Raw genomic sequence first — 21,060 nt, 5'->3', positions numbered from 1 at the left:
GATAATCCTCTGAGGTTTAATCAGGTGTCCTGGAGCACAGTATTACGTCACAAGGGGGAAGGAAACCACAATACATGCACAATGCCAGGGGCTTTATATGCAGGAAATTATTTAACTCCTGTTTGCTCACAGATCCATTCCACCCTCTATCACAAGGAGGCAACCCCCTGTCAACTGCACATCCAAGGCTACCTTGCCAAAAGGCAAGGTCTATAGGGTGCCTGGATGGCTCAGTTGGTTAAGCATCCCACTCTTGATCACTCAACTCATGTCTTGATCTCAGATCCTGAGGGAAGTTGGAGCCTACTAAAAAAAAAAAAAAAAAAAAAAAAAAAAAAAAAAAAAAAAAAAAAGGCAAGGTCTAGCTAATTGGAGGCTATGGAGGGAGATCAGAGGGAGGGAGGAAAAGAGAAATCAGAGCACTTGTCACCTCCCAGCCCTTTGCTTTAGGCAGAGTATCCAGCAGTAGCTGCCATTTCCTCTAGGCTCCAGCTCCCAATAGTCAGCCCCTTGAACCATGACCTAAACTCCTGCAGGCAGCTGCCACAGTCACTCCAGGTCCTGACTGACCACCCCTAGGAATGGACATCCCACAAGGTCCTGGTTCCCAGTGGGCTCCAACACCAGGGCTCTGGTTATATTGCCTCCAGTCTAGTGGTTTCCTACCCTTTCAAATCCTGGGATTGCCTCACCTTCTCCAGGTTGCTGTGTTGACATCCTTCTAGTCCCTTGTGACCAGTTCATAATACATTCCATTTATGGAACCACCCAACATGACTTCTGTTGTCTGCAAAACTGACGAGCACACCCCTAACAACTCTGTGAGCTTATTATATCTTCCTATTTCCCTTTGAAAGAACTGAGTCTCAGAGAAGTTAAATAATGTGTTCAAGATTATAAAACTGAGTGGTTGAACTGAATCCAAACTCAGTCTATAGATTCCCAAGGATGTCTGTGTTCTTTCCACCAAACCACAAGATTAGTTAAATCACATGAGGCCAGAAGTCTCCAAATGCTGGTGAAATCCATGGTTGTGGCTATCTAAAAAAATCTGTGGATGCTCTATTGTTTGAGGCTTAAATTTGCTTTAAAAAAAAAAAAGGTGATGTCATAAAGGAAAATGAAAGATTGTGTAGGCTCGTTCTTGGGTTTGCTCCTAACTTAGCTATGGGATCTCAGGTAACACCTTGTCTTCTTGGGGGTCCCAGGTTCCCTACTTTTAAAATAAGGTCTTTGGACTTAATAATCCAACAGTTTGATTCTGTCATCCTACTGGCATGACTTCATAGTGATTTTTGCTTCACCCCACAATGAGAGTTTACACATATTGGAATGCTCTTTTGGCACATGAAAGCCTAAATTAAATAAATGAAGTATTTGACATGCCACTCCTGAAAGCTTTTCTGACCCTGAATTATAATGAACAAAGGAAGACTTGGCAGAATACTTGAGAAATTCAGATTCAGACTATCAACATGTCATTAGGGAGACTAGAGTGTGGGGCTAGGTGCAGCTCATCTGGGGAAGTTTCATGGAAAAGGTGAGTTCAGAACAGGGTTCTGAGTGAGAGGAGTATCTGGCTCCCACCCCACAACCTTCCTCACTTCAAAGCGAGCAACTATATTCCACTTGCAGTCATAGCCCCATGTAAGTCCTGGGAAACTTATACTGTCTCTACTCAGGAGAAATTTGTGAGCCCGGGAGCATTATTGTACATGATATTAGGATGCTGATCATGCTAGGACCTTGGTCTTGGTTTGAGTATGTGAGTTCCTTGGTTGCTCTTTAGCCTAAGTCCCTGCTCTTCCCCTAGTACCCAGTCTGGTTTCTTTGGTGCCTAAATCACTTTTCTGGTGCCTGTATCCAAATCATATTTCCACATCCTAGGATGCAGGCCAATAGGTCTGAGTCAGGGCCCGCTGGGGAAAGTCTTGTCAGTAGCAATTGTTGGTAGTAGCTATCCAAGTCCTGCTCAAAGTGAAATTTTCTAGTTCAACATCTGGACATGACTGCTTCAAGGGAATAGATACCTTTTTAAAGAAACAGACTAACAACTGAGTCTTAAACAGGGTAATTACACAAGCCCGCATGTAATCATGGCCCCTACTTTCACAGAGTCAAATACTAAAAACAGCCCAGAAGGTTCAAAGGAGGTTTATAGCCTAAAATGCTCTTGGCATCTGCAACATCTCTGAAGACAGGGTTGACATTAGACAATAAGGACCCCACTAGAAGCAAGAGAATTTTAGATTGACCAGAATACTTGTAACATGGAGCATTGTCCAAGGCAGGAAGGTCAATATGGATCTTCTTGGGAAGGGATGGGGCTGTTGAGTCCCCTAAAGGGGGTTGAGTCTTACCTGATGAACTTTCTTCTAAAAAGGATGAGTCTAGGTAACCACAGGGCTGTTCCTGAAGGTGAGAAAAATGCATGAGGGAGCCAACTGGGTGGGCATTCAAGTTAAGGGCCAGAAGGGAACTGCTCAATTGCTCTGGACAAATGAGGGGCTACTGACTAGTCCTGTCACTAACCCTCCTCCACTCCTCTGCTTTGCAGCACCAGCCTCTCCGTTAAACCCACCCATGTGAAGGGATGCCACAGTGTTGGCCACCCAGGGCACCCACTTCTTCTAGGCATGTCTATCTGGCCCAACTTGCAGGGCTATTGTAATAGCGCTCCAGTCAACTCACACAGGAAGCATTGATTTCCTCTCCAGAAATCCCCACTTTTCCTCTTCTGCCCAGATACCCCCACTGCCTCCTCTAAATTCACCTGTGCTGGGACCGCAATGTAGGGAAATGGCAATCTGAATGTGCATGCTGATGTCCTCCTCAAAATGCTGTGCCTGAAATTAAGTCTGCAATCCAATCTTCCTATTAGCAATGATAAGAAATGTTTATTGAAGATTGAAAAATGCCAGAGAAGAAATAGACGTAGTCACCACTTGATGTGCTCAGACTCTGAGAAAACACCTCAGGAATGTCTCTAACACTTGTAAAGAAAGGAACTGCCTCTCAGGGGTGAATAAACTTAGACTCAAGAGTTTAAAGAGTTGATCAAGGGCAATAGCGATTGGATGCTATCATAGCATCCAATCTCATTGTCCACACTCTTCTCCACAGCTCTCATTCTCCACACTCTTCTCTTCCTCCCTCATCCCAACAGAGTAATAGGAGACCAGCAGGAAAAATGAATCTAGCCAAGCCCAACACGTTGCACAACTCTGGAGGACGACGTTCACATTGTAGTCTGTGTAAGCACCGTCACCTGGAGTTATGCAATGCTGCAGAACTGGATCTGTACCAGGAGACCCTGAAGCATCTTTTTCCAGAGGCTTCTTTCTTTATTCATGCCCATTTCATGAATTCCATGTTTTGAAATATTAAGTGTAACAAATAAACTTCATTTTTAAGGTACAAATAAATGATATCCCCATTGTTTTAATGATCCAAATACAATAAAACACTTATTGAGGTTTTGATCACCAAGAGATAAACAAAGTTGCCATTGTGAGTGGATTTCATTCCAGCCAACCCCACAGATTTGATATTTGAATTAGCACATGAAACCTTAAAACGGGTAAAGGTTTCATTTCCATTAGGCCTTCTGACATAGTTAGATAAGTAGAGATCTCTGCTGCTACCTTGACATTTAGGGCCTTCTCAGACTACAGATCATTCTGCTTTAGGGACCACAGACTTCACTGTACCTAAATACCAAGACCAGCCAATTGTTTATTGGATGTGAAATTAGTGGAGGGGAAACAAAAGAAAAACAGAAGGCAAACCTTTGTAGAAAATACTACAAAACACATCCATCAAAAGATTTGCCATATTTTATTTGTTAACGTGGCAGAATAAAACGGGCAGTAAGAAAACACCAACGATTGTACTTTCTTGTTAGTCAAAAAGAAGAAGTAAAGGGAATTGAAATTGCAATGCATTTTATCTGCTATGTGCCAGGAACTGTAAAAGGATAATCACCTCAAGTATTTCCGTCATTTGGTAAAAAGGAGACTGAATTTCATTTCGTTAAGCTATCTAGTAAGTGACTAAACACACACACACACACACACACACACACACACCAACAACAACAACAACCAGGATCTGAATTCAAGATTTCCTGGCTTTAAGTCTTTTTGTATTTTTCCTTCATTATGCCATTTCATCTCCTTAGGAGAAAAACAACTCAACAGGTAATTACCAAGCTCTTTCTTCGTGTCAGACATTCATTTTTACTCACTCAGTAAATATTTATTGAGCCTCTAGTATGTGACAGATACTGTTATCTAGTATCCATGGTCTAATGGGACAGACAAGAGCAAGCAGCTCATGAGGAGACTGACAGAAAGGCAGTAGGGACACACTAACGGACGGAGGCAGACAAGCTTTGTTTGTTTGTTTTTTCTTTTCTCAATCTGGCTATCTCAGTGCTTCCAGGTATACAAGAAAAAACGGTCAAGGCATCAGATCTATTCAAGTTCAGCCAAAGGATAACACTCGAGACACATCAACCCAGGCAAAGGTCCTTCTCCTTGTAACGTATGATAAAACATGGAGCATGTAAACTTGCCCCATCAAGGGAACGAGTGTAATTGGTGCACTTTCCCTCGTAGCATTTAAGGTGTTATCTCTATAAATACAGTGCATTTTGCTTTAATAAAAAATGAATTTTCCAGAACAGTGACAGTATTGACCTTACATATTATCCAAATAGAAATTGTAATGAAACAAGTCGAACAGTGAGTAGTTATAATAGATATGCAAATATTGGTCTTTTCTTAAAGGTCTTTCGGCCTACTCACACGTGTCTCTTATGTGTCTGAGGGTGAATTCCGTCTGCATTTATAATCTAGGAGGACATAGAGGAGGAGGAAGAAAGAGGGAGGAGGGAACGTTTGTCAAACAATCTTGGAGGGTAGAGTCCAGGAAGACTGTGCTTCAAAAACACATTTCGTGATCACTGCTGTGTGCTCAGTGCATTCCTAGGTGCTACCTCATTTGATCCACATAACCACCTATGACACAGATATGGTTGTTGCTATTTTATGGGTGAGAAGACCAAAGCTAAGAGAAATGTGTGACCTGCCAAAATTCATAAAACTAGCAAATAGCATCATTGAAATCTGAGCCCTAATTTCCCCACCATAAATTCGTTGATTTTTCAGCTAAAACTCACCTGGTCTAGCTATAACAATCAAACTGAATCTGTAAATTCACTTCCTGATTTACTCAACAGATAGTTACTGAAAGTCTCCTTTGTGCCGGGTCCTGTCCTAGGTGCTATAAAATTACAAAATAACCGAGAAGTGGTTTCTGATCTAAAGCATTCACAGGTTGCTGGGGAGATGTCTTACAGGCTCCAAAGAGACTTAAAAATGAAACTGAGGGAAGTAAATGCAAAAGGTCAGCCCTCTTTTCTATCAAGAGCCTTTTGCCAAATTCACCAGCCAGTCCCCATCTGGAAAGTGGAGCTGTTCTGTCTCAGAATTTTCACACAATGGCAAATGTGAATGGCAAGGCTCTATGTTCGATCCTGGACTATCTCTAGGAGTGTACATTTTGTGGTCTGTCAGTGGAAAATTTTTTAAGTTTATTTATTTATTTAGAGAGAGAGAGAGACAGAGAGAGAGCAGGGTAGGGGCAGAGAGAGAGGAAGAGAGAATCCCAAGCAGGCTCTGCAATGACAGTGGGGCTTAATCCCATAAACTGTGAGATCATGACTTAAGCCCAAATCAAGAGTCAGAAGCATAACCGACTGAGCTACCCAGGTGCCCCAGTCAGTGGAAATTTGTAGCTGCTTTACTGACCAGATTGAAGTTGATAGGATGCAACCATGGAAGAGTTTATGTTTCTCCCACCACTCTCTTTTCTCAAGCTCTGGTGAGTCTATCCTTAATAACATCTCTGACAGACCTCTGAGCTTTCTGGTCACTCTCATGAATTAAAATGCCCAGTTATCTTATCCCAGCTGATGCTTACTTAGTCCTCTCACTCTTGCCCTAAGCAGGATTGCATGAGGGACTTGTAGGTAAAGAGAAGGCTGGTATGTTCCTTGGATACTTCCTTTCCCCTCATTCCCTTCCTCCTCCAGAATGGTGGGGTGCAGGGAGAAATGCTATAGTGTAAGCATCTCTTTTCAAGGGCTGCTTCTCTCCATTCTTGAATAACTCTGGCTGCCATTAATATCCCCTATGTTGTAATAAACCAGGCGATGCTTCTATCATAGGCAAATGTAAAGTCTTAAGGGCACCTGCTTAGACAGGGAAGGGTCAGATCAGCCATTCCACTGTAATAACGAACAGCAATGAGATACTAATCTCTCCTTCTTGAAAGCATCCCAGTCTCTGTAATGGCCTTCGAAATCCCCTCACTTGCCTTGAGGGAACATCCATTGAAGAGAGAAAGGAAAAGCCACAGGACTCCTCCTAAGTCAGTAACTTCTGGCTGTAGCCATATTCCTCTCCTCCTCACTCTTCACTTTATGCAAGTTTTATATAAATAGATGGAGATGAGGAAGAACTGGGATGGTGGTTGAGGTTTCCAGGGTCCTCCAAGTGGGGTCTGCCCTCATTCATTTGGAACTTGATTTCCCTTTGGCCTCAGGTTTGAGTTCTAGTTGCCAATCCTAGTGACCTGGAAAAGTTCTATTCAATAATGTATATGTAAAATAATAGTACTGTCCCATATATTGCCTGAAATCAGCAGGCATCTTGCCTGTTTGTGCACCACAACACTATGACTGGTATAAGATAGGCAAGGTCCGCTCAAAAGGAACTTACTTGCCTTCTAAGGGAGAAAGACAAAAATATATGCATGCATACACAACAACCAACAATACAAAAATCAGTGACAAGTACTATGTAGATTATTATCATAGAAAGTAACTGAAATAAATTTCGGTTACATGATCAGGAAAGACTGTTCTTCTAGGTGATATCTGGGCTGTAGTTTGAAAAATAAGGTAAGAGCCTGTAAGTTAAGATGGAGAAGGAGCGCTCAAGACAGTGAGAATAGCTCATGTAAAATCCCTGAAATGAAAACCCATGTGGGAAAGGCAGAGTAAAAAAGGGGGCAAGTGATACAAGCTTGGGTTAGGAAAGTAGGTAGGCCATAGATACCATGGGGATTTTCCACTAAATTAAAGATTTTCTTTTATTATATTCTAAATGAAATGGGAAGCCATTGGAAGATTTTAAGCAGGGAAGTGGCATGATACTTGTTTTAACAAGATTTCTCCAGGGGCACCTGGCTGGCTCAGTTGGTTAAGCATCTGACTCTGGCTCAGATCATGATCTTAGGTTCATGAGTTAGTGAGTTCATGAGTCAAGCCTCACAATGGGCTCTCTACTCTCAGCGTGGAGCCTGCTTCGGATCCTGTGTCCCTGCAACCCACCCCCCCCTACCCGCCGCCCCTGCCTCCACACCTCCCCCGCTGAAGCACGTGTTCTCTCTCTCTAAAATAAATAAACATTAAAAAAAAAAAAGATTTTCAGGGGCGCCTGGGTGCCTCAGTCAGTTGAGCATCAGACTTAGCCTCAGGTCATGATCTCTTGGTTTGTGAGTTCGAGCCCCACGTCGGGCTCTGTGCTGACAGCTCAGAGCCTGGGGCCTGCTTCAGATCCTGTGTCTCCCTCTCTCTCTGACCCTCCCCTGCTCATGCTCTGTCTCTCTCTGTACCAAAAATAAATAAAAACATTTAAAAAAAATTTAAAAAAAAGATTTCCCCAGCTTTTTGGCAAATGGACTATATGGGGTAACATGGAAGGTAATAGTAATTCAAACTAAAAATGATGAATGTCTTGAGCTGGGTGTATAGCAGTGAGAATAGAGAAAAGGGGGCACATCAAGTACATGTTTACAAGAATAATGCACAGGTCTAGCTGGTACATTTAATGCTGGGGTGAGGAAAAGAAAGAAATAAATAACAACAGGTATATTTTTGGGTGGTAGTGCCATGTTTGGAGAAGAGAAAAAATACAGAAGTAGTTTAGAGGTTCAAGAGTTGTTGTTTAGTCATATAAAGTTTGAGATGACTTATTTACTTGACTTTCAAGTACCAAAGTCCAGTGGGCAGTGGGCATCTAGATACATGAATCTAAAGTTCCTGAGAGTGTCACAATTAAAGAAGCATACTTAGGAGTCATCGACAAATGCATATGACTAGGTAAGACTAGGTGTGTTGAGGGGTATTCAAATCTTGTTAAAATACAGATTCTGATCTAATAGGTCTGGGGTAGGGCCTGATTGTGTGCATCTCTAATAAGTCCCTAGGGATGCAGGTGCTGCTGGTCTGGAAACCTCATTTTGAGTAACAAGTGTCTAGAAAGAATAGGTAGATAGGAAAGGTGGCCCAGGACTGGGACCATTGAAACCCAACACAGATAGCAGGTAAGGAAGGAGCCAGGAAAAGAGATGTCCCTCCTCCCTTCCCTCAATTCTTTCCAGTCTCCCTCCTTTACTTCTACCCATAAACTTTTATGAGACCAATTAGGTGTCAGGGAGTGTGTTGAACAGTTTCTTATGTTCCTCTATTGACTGAAAGTTGCCAAACCTTAATTCAGTCTTTTATTCTGCAGGTAAATTTCCCACTCCCTGCTGCTAAGACCTTTCAGCTAAACTCAAAGGCTCTGTTTACCTGTTTCCAGAAATATCCAGATTAGAAATTTAAGAATATAAACACCTGTTTGAAAGGATCCCCTCAGGAGCTCTAACTACCTCTGTGCAGATGGGGCAGGGGGAGCAAGAAAATGTGGGAATAGGAAGCTTTGGCTAAGCTTGATGCTGGGGATGAGAATAGCTGAAAATTTAGAAGTTCAGCCATCAGCCAAATGCAGCCAAGTGTGGAGTACCTCCTTCTAATTTCAGGAAAAAGGAGAAAGATTGTTTTCTTCAAAGCCAGGCCTATGCTCCATCAGAACCAATACTGATTGTGTTTGACAAGAGGGAAAAAAAAAGAAACACAAGAAAAAAAAAAAAGCACGACCAACATCTAGTTAAGAGAAAACAACTCAGATTGAACATAATTCATCCAAAAGCAAACAAGTCAATTAGACCAACGATGTCTCTGAAGCAACCCAGTCCCCCTCTAGCCCAGCTTCTAAATTGCATCTTGCTTACTTCTCAACTCGAAGACAGAAAGGAAACAGAAGGTGGGGACACAGCCTGGATTTATGCATGAAGAAAACAGTGATAAAAGACAGGGCTTTGAAAAGCAATCAGAGCTGCCAGCCTCCCAACTGAGAACTGTTTAAAATAGCACCATTAAACAAGAGCCGCATATATAGGAGTCAAATCCTAAGATCCCCTTTGGACGCGGTTTCTAGAATTCCAGAATAATATGTCTCTGTCTTCTTGACTTTCTCTTTCTCTCTCTGTCCCTGTTTCTCTCCCTGTCTCTTTCCCTCAGCTTTCTCTGTCTCTCTTTGTCCCTTTCTCCCTCCCTCTTTCTCTGTCTCTCTGTCTCTCTCTCTCTCTCTCCCTCTCTCGCTTTCCCTTTCTCTGTCACACACACACACAGACAAACACACACAAACACAGGATACTGAAATCTAGGATGGCTCTGAAGACAGGAAAGTGAACTTGAGGTCTTTGATTTAGCAAAATGCTGGGTGGAGTGAGGACAAGATGGGTCATTTTGTTATCCCACGACTCTATTCCCTCTACTTTTAATAACATGAATGTGTTGCCCAGGTGGAAGACTTTCCAGAGTGAAAAGCAACTTCACACATATGATCCTATGTAAGTCTTCATAGCACACCTGTGAAGGAAGTCAGAAATATTACCTCTTCTGTTTTCATGCATGAAGAAACTAAAAGAGTCGGAAATATAAAGGAATTTGTCCAAAATTACTTTGCAAGTCAATGAAAAAGGACGTAAGCCAAGAGCAATGACTCTCAAGTTCAGGGTTCTTTCCACTATACCATACTGACTTCAAACTTTCAGTTGGAGATGTGGAGAGAGACGGCTTTGTCCTCAGGATAGGGTCAAGGTGTGCACCCATGTCCCTCATGTGTGCTGACTTCTCAGCTGGGGAACGTTTAATCATTCTAGAACATGAAGGGCAACAAGTCAAGTCAATAAATCCATTGTTAAGTGTTGATATGTCAGAATTGTGCTAGACGCCACAGGAGATACAAAGGAACTTTAAATAGGTACTGGAATGCTGCGGTAGTCAACGCATGCTGGTTCCCAGAGGCATAAGAGAGGAATTATGTTATAAAGGAAGAGGGGGAGAGTGATGATAATAATAATCATGGCAGTAGTATATTTACTAATTCAACTATAGCATTTCTTATGTTCCTGGACCAATGCTGCTACTGAAAATATGATGATGATGATGATGACAGTGATGCTGGTGGCAATGATAATGGAAATGACTATTAATTGTGGTGCTGGAAGAGCAAAGATTTGGGACTGAAACCAACCTAGTTTCAAATCCCAATTTCATCACATACTAGCTGAGAGATTTTGGCAAGGAGACTCATCCATCTTTGAGCTTCATTTACACCTCTCTCAAATGGAGGTGATATTAACTACCTTGCTTCCCTTTCATCATGTCAACTAAGTTGACTACCTCTGTGTGCCAGGGATGGTGCTAAATGTTGAGTACACAGAGATGAGTAAGACTCTGCTCCCACTGTAGAAAAGGTCATGTGGTAGGGGGGAAAACAGAGATGTATTCTAATACCTGCTGTAAACTACCTATGAAAATGGCAGGTATATACAATGTGCTCTGGGAGCAGAGAAGAAGATGTGATTAGTTCGTCCTGGATTTGAGGAAAGACTTAACAGAGGAGGTACTTCAGATGAACCATGTAGAATTTTTACAGTTGTAGAAGAGAGGATGTGAATGCAAAGGCAGAGGACCTTGAAATAGTGTCTTATTGTGGGAACAGCAAGTGTCTTATTGTGGTTAGAACTACAAAATGTGTTTGTGAATGTGATGGCCCTAAAGCCATAAAGCACCATCTCTGCATACTTAGGGGCACATTACCTTTATGTGGGTCTCAGCATGAAGCACTGGGGCTGCATCTTGTCTTGTAGCCTCTTCATCTTTACCCTGCTTTCCTCTACAAGTTCTGGAAAAAAACAGCCTCCCTTCCACAGCCATATAGCTGGACTTCTTCAAGCAAAGAAGACAGAGAACACAGATTGTGTGAAAGGATGTGCAGGAATCACTCAGAGACATACTGCAAGAAGGTGGGCTGCTCAAATAGCCAACAGGAGCAATCCAGTGCCTTGTGGAAAGTCAAATACTGTACTGAGAGGACTTCAGGCATAGGAGTAATCACATTAGGCACTCTAGTGATTTATTTTCTAATTATAAAAATAACACATGTTCCTTACAAGATATTAAAATACAGCAAATAAAAGGAATACTTAAATCTCATCACTTAAGTAAATAACTGATATATTTTTTTTTTACTTTTTTCCCCAAATGGGAATTGTTCTAAATAAAGTGCTTTGTAGTCAGATTCATTTCAGTGAAAACTTTTCTGTGAATATTTTCCCATGTCATGAAATTCTTCCATAACATGCGTTTTTTCCATCTTGAAATATTTCAGGCATTAAGCAATGATTTAGAACACATACTAAATGCCCCTGTACCTATCGCCCAACCTAAAAAGTGAAATGCTACAGACACTGTGAAAGCCCTAGTGTCCATCATGATTGCTGTGGTGGCTGATCTCCAAGGAGGCAGGCCATGGCCCCTCCGACAGACCACAGCCTCAGCCCCCTCTGCGTGCTTCTTCACGAACAAGAGGCTCTCTCCCAAGCTGGCATATGCATATGATTAGAAGGAAATAACTCCGTGGCTCACATTGACAAGCCAGGTCTGTGAGATGGCTCGAGTAGGTGCTTTCTGCTTTCCTACAGATCAGACAGTTATGGAAAAACATTGTGTCCACAAAACCCTTCACTATGGACTGTTTTTCCAGGGCAGGGACCTTTTCTTTCTTGCTTATCCTAGCACCTATCATAGGGTCTAGTAAGCGCTTATGAAAAGAATGGCAGGTGCTTTCTGGTTCTGTGGTGTGATAATGTACAGGTTAAGAATGTGAGTTCTAGGGGCACCTGGGTGGCTCAGTCGGTTAAGCATCCGACTTCGGCTCAGGTCATGATCTCACGGTCTGTGAGTTCAAGCCCTGTGTCAGGCTCTGTGCTGACAGCTCAGAGCCTGGAGCCCACTTCAGATTCTGTGTCTCCCTCTCTCTCTGACCCTCCCCCGTTCATGCTCTGTCTCTCTCTGTCTCAAAAATAAATAAACACTAAAAAAAAAAAAAAAAAAAAGAATGTGAGTTCTAAAATCACACTCTCTGGGTTTCAGTCTTAGCGATACCATTTACTTGTTATTTAACTTTCTAAGCCCCAGTTGCTTCATTAATAAAATTAAGAGAATCATACTTCCTACCTGCCCCTCAGCAGATCTCAACTTTTGAGACCAACTATCTCACTCTCATGGCCACTGTGGCTTAAAGTCCCACCATTAAAAAGTCCATCTTTTGAGGCACCTGGGTGGCTTAGTCAGTTAAGTGTCTGACTCTTGATTTTGGCTCAGGTCATGATCTCATGGTTCACGTGTTCGAGCCCCACACTAGGCTCCTTGCTAATCATATTCCTTTATAACGTTAAGCCAACACATACATATGTTTTCCCTTACCCTGGAAACTGCCATGTTCCAGGTGCCATGGATACAAAGTGAGACTTGATTTTTAAATTCGTCTGACTCCTGACCACAGCTCATTGGTCCCAGAGGTGGTACCTGAACCAGGCTGGGCTAAGGGCTCCCTTCTCTGGGATTTTTGAAATATAAATTTAGAGTGTCAAGGTTGGTCTCTCCTAGTGGCAGATGCTATAAGATGTAATATTCAAGAAGTTTTCCATTATGACTCTCATCCTCTAGGAAAAAAAAAAAACTGACATATAATGTAAGCGGATGAATTTAATGCATAGAAAGGTACAGAAATGAGTGGCTGGTCTTCATAGATTTTGTGCCCATGTTCTAGAGTTTCTAAGACCCTGGCGCAACTTCGTCCTTCTTGAATGTTGGTAGTTAGACCATTCCTTGGGTTCCTTGAAGCAATAAATTCCTCTCTTCCCTGAATTCAAATTTGCTTTCTATCAGTTGTAGCTTGGTGAGGAGCAGGGAGAAAAGAACAATGAGGAGAAGGAAGAGGAAGAGCAGTGAAGGTGAAGGTGAAGGTAAAGGTGAAGGTGAAGAGAAGAGACTATGAGTTCAGTTTTTTGATTCAAAATAACCCTAAAAAGAGCAATGAACTCCATGAGTGACATCTAAGAATAAATTAGATTCAGAGAATTTCAAACGTGGAAAGGACCTTAAATCTAATCTAATCTAGTCCAACCTCCTCATTTATCGGGGAGGAACCTGCAGAGTGAGGAGGAGACAGAGCTTGCCCAGATCACTCTGTGGCAAAAAGGCAGAGTCACAGTGTCTTGGTTAGCAAAGGCTATCATAACAAATACTATAGACTGGATAGCTTATAGAAAAGAAGTTTATTTTCCCACAGTTCTGGAGGTGGGAAGTCCAAGATCCAGATCCACTGGGATTTAATTTCATGCAAAGGCTCTCTTCCTGGCTTATTGATGTCTACATTCCTGCTGTGTACTCATATGGCAGAGAGAGAGACAGAGAGAGTTGTATGGTGCTTCTTCCTATAAAAACACTAATCCCAACAGACTAAGGCCCCACTTTCATGATTTCACCTAACCCTAAATAACTATCAAATGCCTCGTCTCCAAATAGCATAATGCTGGGGGTTAGGGATTCGACATACGAATTTTGAGGGGACACAAAATCTGTTTCAAAACATATAGCTTTAGAATATATGGGTCTGGAAATGTCTTTAAAGATCATCTAGTCCAACGTCCTTATTTACCAGTGGGGAAATTAAGGTCCAAGCAATACAGAGATTTTCTAAGGTTCTATCATAACTTATCATGAATGCATAGGTTATTAAGTCAGTGCCTAGAGAACAGCCCAGAAGATTATTCTCTGATAGGCTAAGAAAAGGGGCAACAAGGAGTATGTTAAGCTACAGAGAGAGTGCTGGTGTGGCCTGGTAATGGGCTCAGAGTAATGATAAAAAAGCAGACAACTGAATTCAGCCAATTCTGGAAACCTGGGTTTTGTTAGGAGGAAGTTGATCATCACAGGTTAGTACACAGGCTAGAGGATGTTGGAAGTCTTGCCCTTTGTTGTTTCTTTCTTCTTCAGGCAACCACCAGACAGTAATTATTTGTTCGCTCCACGGCCCTGAGTATTTGGATATGCAAATCAACTGTGTCCATGCATAATTAAGACAGACACTGTGGAAAGTTTCATTTTCCAGAAGAAAGCTTGCCAGACGGCTGAAATGAAAGGTCAGCATAGACCGCCACCTTACTTTCTTGTCTCAGTGTGTGGGTTAAGAGTAATGGCATCCAGCCTTCTCATGCCCTTTTCTTCTCTGCTGCTGGTGCACTGGGGAGCCTCAGTGGTAGCCCTTGTCTCTCTTCTAGGCCTGGAAAGACCCTGGGGCTTTCCATAGATATGTGCTGGGACAGAGTATTTTCTGCCTCCAGTAAGAGCAGATGTTGGTAGCTATATATTCTTAGAGGCAGACGTTTGCCCTCTTTCAAGAGTCAATAGGCTCACTCTATGACTTTGGAGGAAGGAGTCATTTCTGAAGGACCAACACATGGGACATGTTTTCAGAAGTAGAGTGCACGAGTTATTAAACTAGTGCCTCCCACCTTCAAAAACACCTTTGATACTTTGTGATGCTGGCACTGGGACTCAAAACCTCTGAGGAGGGGAGCATAGCCCCTCTGGGCCTGGTACCTCGGAGAAGGGATGACGAAGTGGCTCTAGAAGCATGAAAAGAGGTTGAAAGCTGAAACCAACTGCTATGGGAACCAATTATTTTTTCCAGGGTAGTAAACTATCACTGGGCTGGCAGCAATAGGAATAACAAAGAAACTGGGAGCAGGAAGTCCTGCCTCTTTCAACTTTCCAGTCAACATTTTCTGGCTTGCATACCTTTGATGATGTCCTTTCTCTTTGAATGTTCTCTGCCAATACCATTTTCTTCATCTAAAAAAATAAAAATAATGAAAATAATACCTACCAAACAGTGTTGCTGGGTGCATTACCCAAGTTTCACATACGCATTTTGTGTTACAGTGCTTAACACATGACGCTTAACAACACCTTTGTTATTATCTATAGTACTATCTTTTAAAGTACCTATTCACTTTCTAAACTCAGCTCAACTATCTGTCTTTTCCAAACCTTCCCTAACTCCACATTCACATTCAATTCCAAGTGAACATTAATCTTCACCTTTTCTCTGTTTTCATAGTAATTGGTTTACAGCACTTCCTTAATATCTTATCTTAGAGTTATCCTTGCATATGTATGCCTCCCCACTAGACTCCAGCTGACTTTTTATTCATGCCCCCAAAAGCACTTAGTATGTTTTGGTTGACCATGTTGAGATCACATTTTTTTTTCCTTTTTCTCCTTTCAATCCCTCACCCTCACCACACTGCAAAGATTATGTTCCATCTAAAGCTAAGACTCTTCCTCTCAGGATGGGAGGATTTTATTAAACACAGTAATACTGGGGGACACCTGGCTGGCTCAGTCAGTAGAGCATGTGACTCTTGATCTCTTGGTCATGAGTTGCAGCCCCATGTTGTGTGTAGCAATTAATAAAAAAATAAATAAAATAAAATAAAATAAAATAAAACATGTGGTACTCCTAATAATTTCTATCTGATAGCATTTTACAATTTATAAGATGTTTTCACTTCCATTATTCATTTGATCATCATTTTTTTGATCAAGTATTATTCCCATGTGGCTGGGAAGCAAAGAAGGAAAACAGCCACCACTGCTACTGAATGTTGCTCTGAGATGATAACCAAACCCTTCCACTGTTCAGTCTTAAACCAATGGAGAAAAAGTCAAGGGAGTCAAATGGGGACCAAGGTACCAACATTATTGCTTACACAGCTGTGTAGTATTTACTGCTTGAGTCAAATGTTAGAGCCAGGGTTCCTCCTTGGTCACCTCCTGCCCCTTCCACCAGGTATAGCCCTTGAGATCTATCTGAGGAAAGAGTCTATGAAACAGATACTTACTCAGTCAACTATGTGAGAAATAGCACCTGCCTTGTACCCAAAAGTACAGTTTATAACACATTAATTCTACCCAATCTCGAAGAATTTTTTCCATATCAATGAACAAAAAAAAAAAAAAGGAAGAAAGGAAGGAAATTCTCTTTCCATAGGGTGAGATGAGTAAGGGGTAAAGAGGTGGGACAGAAGTGTTACTCAAGTATTCTTTCCTCTTAAGAAATGGAGTGGAGGTTCCTTAGTGAAATGTGAGCCCTAAGAAATAAGTCCTCCCAACACATGCCCTCATAGATCTCTCAGTTTAACGGGGATTATGTATCCTTTGTGCAAGGGGAAAACATGCAAATAGTCTGATAAACTTTAGACTCGAGGTAATGAAAAAGATAAGTTGGAGAAAAGATGCTAACTCGCTTTGGAAATGATCAAAAAAATGTATTAGAGTCCATAAAATGCTCATTGTCATTTTTTTACTGAGCACTTAAGATATACAGACACTGAGAGCCATTAAGTCTTCCCAATCACCTTGTAAAGTTGGTAGGATGATTCCTGCTATTCAGTAGGTGTATGGTAAGCACAGAGAGTAAGTGACTTATCTAAAGTCTCAATGGGCCCCAGGATACCGAATCCACTCCAGGTCTTATCACTTACTAGTTCTGAGACTTTGAGCAACTCAGTTCACCTCTTTGAAACTCAGCTTCCTCTTTTGTAAAAGGAGAAATATGATGTCAAACCTGCATGACTCCTGATAATCCATACCCTAGCTACTTTAAAAGGCTTTCATGAAGGGATATTAAAAGGAATAATGTACAGGAAAGTGTTTTTGGAAAATTAAAAACCTATATCAAGGTAAGGCATTTGGGGGGTTGTTACTGCACAAACTAGTGCAAATTGGTAGCAAAGATTGCAAGCTCATGTTACCCATTTCCCCTCACCTTTCCTTATCATATTAACAAAACTCTGATTCTGTTTCAGGACGCCATGTACTAGTTAGAAGTATTCACATCCCAGGTGCCATTATACCATAGGTAGCCATGTGACCACCTCCAGCCAATTAGATGTAAGCAAAAGTCTATGGATTGGTGTTTCCAATTTGTTTCTCTGATAGAAAGGGACAGACTCCAGTGTCCTGTAGTTTTTATCCTTTACTCTTCTTCCTGCCTGGAATGCAGACTTCATGCTTAGAGGCAAGACATCCATCTTGCAACCAGAAAGACAAAAGTCACAGATGGTTGACCCTTGAACAACATGGGTTTGAACTGCACGGGTCCCCTTATATGCAAATTTTTGACAGGACAGGACTATACATGTATTTTCTCTTCCTTATGATTTTCTTAATATTTTCTTTTCTCAGGCTTATTTTATTAGAAGAATACAGTGTTTAGTACATAAAACATTCAAAACATGTTTAATCGACTTCATTATTGGTAAAATATGTTAATCAACTGCATATTAATGGTAAGGTTTCTGGTCATCAGTAGGCTATGAGGAGTTAAGTTTTAGAGGAATCAAAAGTTACACAAGGATTTTCAACTGCATGAAGCCTGGGGCACCTAACCCCCATGTTGTTCAGGGTCAACTGTATTTAGAATAATGTCAGAGCAGAAACCTGGAAGGAGACTGGGTCCTTGAGTATTTGCTTGAAGAGTTGCACCAGTTATAGATTATCTATCTGACTCTTCTTCCCTGAGAAAAATATCTCTATTTGTTTATGCTCCTGTGGTCAGGTTTCTATTAATGCAGCCAAGTACAATCCTAGTTGACAAGTGTTAATTATAGCAACAAGAGAAGTGTTAAAATGCATTCTCAGAACTTTACTACAACTTTTTCTTCAGAGTTACTAAAGACTGTGATGCAGTATGACACAGTAGGAAGAGCCAGATTTTTTTAATGTTTATTTATTTATTTTGAGAGAGAGAGAGAGAGAGCGCAAGTGGGGAAGGGGCAGAGAGGGAGACACAGAATAGAAAGCAGGCTCCAGGCTCTGACATGTCAGCACAGAGCCTGACACAGGGCTCAAACCCATGTACCACAAGATCATGACCTGAGCCAAAGTAGGAATGCTTAACTCACTGAGTCACCCAGGTGCTCCAAGCCAGATACTTTTGAAGTGAATTTTACCCCTGGACAAGCCCAAGTGTGGATTCTGTAACTGCTATTACTGTAACTGTAACTAGCTATGTAATCCTACACAGGATCTTAACTGTAAAATGACAAGAGTGATCTCCAGTTCACAAAGAGTTGTACATGAAAAGGGCATGGTGCATATTAAGTAATCAACAAATGTTTATGGTACTTTGAATGGGTGCAAAGGAGACCCTAACAGCATTTCAATGTTCAGATCTGGACTAGAAGTCATGAGTCCTTATTGAAAACATGGCCTTTCTGGTTGTTTGGTCAACCCCTATTTTGATGCAGTACTACAGGAGTGTAAGAATTGCCTATTAAGTCAACAAGCCAGCACTTTAACATCTTAATTAGCATCAAAACCATTTTTAGAGGCAGCATGGCATAGGATTAAAAGTTCTGGCTTTGGAGCCAGTCATGTGGGGTTTGTATCCTAGCTCCACCACTGTTTCTTTACATAACCTGGGGTGGATTACATCATCACTCTGAGGTTCAATTTCTTCCTTGTCTGTCTGGTGCATTTGCCTCATAGAAGAGGCTCAAATGAGATAACAGATGTGAACGTGCACAGGCTTATTATTACTGTTATTTGTATTCTTCAGTCTGGTAGAATAGTAAGCCCGGCACCGGTGAGGGAGGAAGAGGAGAGAAGGGGAGGGAAGCATGGTTATAGGTATAAATTGAATTCCCAAGACACAAAACAACTGGTCTGTCGAGAATCACAGAGGAGGTTGTTCAGGTCAATGCCAGCCTTGAAGCAGACCGGACCACTAAGCTTGTGAGGTGGTAGCTGCCTGCCAGGCAACAGCACTTGAGAAGACGGGGAACAGGTGCTAGAAGGGGGTTCAGAGTCCTTCTTGGCTCCCTGACTCTTCTCCATGGTAGCCGTTTCCCTGAGGACCCAGCAGGGCTGAAAATACACTTTGCTTCCAACACAGCTCACTATATTATTCTGGGGCTGATGAGAGACTGGGGGAGAAGAGACCCAAGCTGAGTGCTGCCTATTGGTAATAAAAGCCTCCAAAATGCACACAGCTCCTTGAGCAGTCCAGTCACGGAGTGAATCTGTCCAGGTAGCGACACGCCCTCCCCTACTGATGGCTGCCCTTCTCTGTGAACCTTCGGCTGCCCTTCTGCTAGCCAGGGCCTCTCAGGGGACTTATTATCAGGATCAAGTCCATCCTGTTCTTAGGGCCCTGCACCGGTTTCACTGGGTTTAAATATAGAAGCTATACAAGGGAAGGGGAGGAGGAGCAGGGAAGCCAAAACCTGTTCCATGTAGCAGTGGCTGCTGCTGTGGCCCTGTGTCTGCCCAGTTGGGCGTAACCAGCATTGGCAAGGGAGAAAAAGAAAGGGCACAATCTGAGGACCAGAGGGACCTAAGATCAAGTCTTATAACCTATGTCTCTGAGACTCTGAGCAAGTTGTGTAACCTCACTGATTTTTAGTTTCCTGGAGCTTTTGTGAAATAATTATTCAAAAGCAATAATAGCTAAAATTTGTAATACATAGAGCTAACACTCACTGAGTAGTGAATATTTGCCACATTATGTATAGGATCTCAACTCAATAATCCTATGAGGCAGAGGTCCCCATTTTACAGATGAGGAAAGTAAGGCACACGGAGGTGAGCTAAGTTACCCAGGGTCACACAGATAGTAACAATGCATGACGAGTGAAAAGTGTCCGCATAGAGTGAAATTCTCTCAGTGGTAGCTATCCCAAAGAGGTGTGCCTAAGTTAATAGAGTAGCTCTTACTACTTTTCTCCAAATGCCATCTGTATATCCATTATCTCACAATAAACCTGAGAGGTAGGCAGTACCAGCACCATTGTACAGGTGAGTATATCAGGCAGGAAAACAGAATCCACTCGAGTATTTCAAACAGAGAGCGTTTCTTACAAGGACTTCGTTACACGGGTGATAGGAGAGCTGAAGTAATAACCCAGAGATTTCTACCATGTCCAAGCCTTTTGGCCAGAGCAAGAACTGTGAAGGTAGTTGCTGGCTAGCCAGAAGCTGGGACCCTTGAGGAAGAGGCTGTTTAGAGTCAGAGCTACAGAGAGGACTCCGTGAGACTGCAGGTGGCAGATACACCAGCTTCCTGCCCACATCTAGTCTTCTACTAGTACCCTACATGGGCCAGGCCTATGCGGAACTCTACCTGAGAGCTTGGGGAATGTAGTTTCCTGAAATCTGGAGCAGAGCAGAGGAGGGAGGAGAACAAAGAGACAAATGGGAGCCAAAGAGAGGAAAACATGTGACTTATCCAAGGCCACAGAGCTGATGAAGAATAGATCCAGGAGTAGAATTCAAGACTCCTACCATTGACATTCCTCCCAGCTGCCTCCCAACCCCTTCACTTGTCCAACAAAAGATTCTTTCAACTCTTCATTCTACTTATACACTATTTTCTAGAGCTTTTCCAATCTTTTAGAGGCTCAACCTTTACCCTAACCCTAATCCCTTTCTGCAGTCCACCTCGTTCCCATATTTTCATATGGCTTCGAGACAATGTGACCTAAATTCCTTTGACATCTACTTCCTTACTCCTTTTTGGCACCAACTCTTAGTGCCTTCTCTCACTCTGAATAATAGTGCTCCATTCACCCCATATCAGTCAGGGTTTAATCAGGGAAGCTGAAATTCTATGAGTATTGTAGAATAAAAGATTTACTGTAGGAAAAACACATTCTATAACTGTGAGAGAATCTAGGAAGTAAGGTCCCAAGAGGGGGGAAGCTGAAGGATCAAATAAATGTTACTATCTAACCTTCCTGAATATGGAA

Source organism: Panthera onca, chromosome C1 (genome assembly GCF_046562875.1).
Source record: "Panthera onca isolate mPanOnc1 chromosome C1, mPanOnc1 haplotype 2, whole genome shotgun sequence".
NCBI lineage: Eukaryota > Metazoa > Chordata > Mammalia > Carnivora > Felidae > Panthera > Panthera onca.
Note: the sequence above shows the minus strand (reverse complement) of the source record.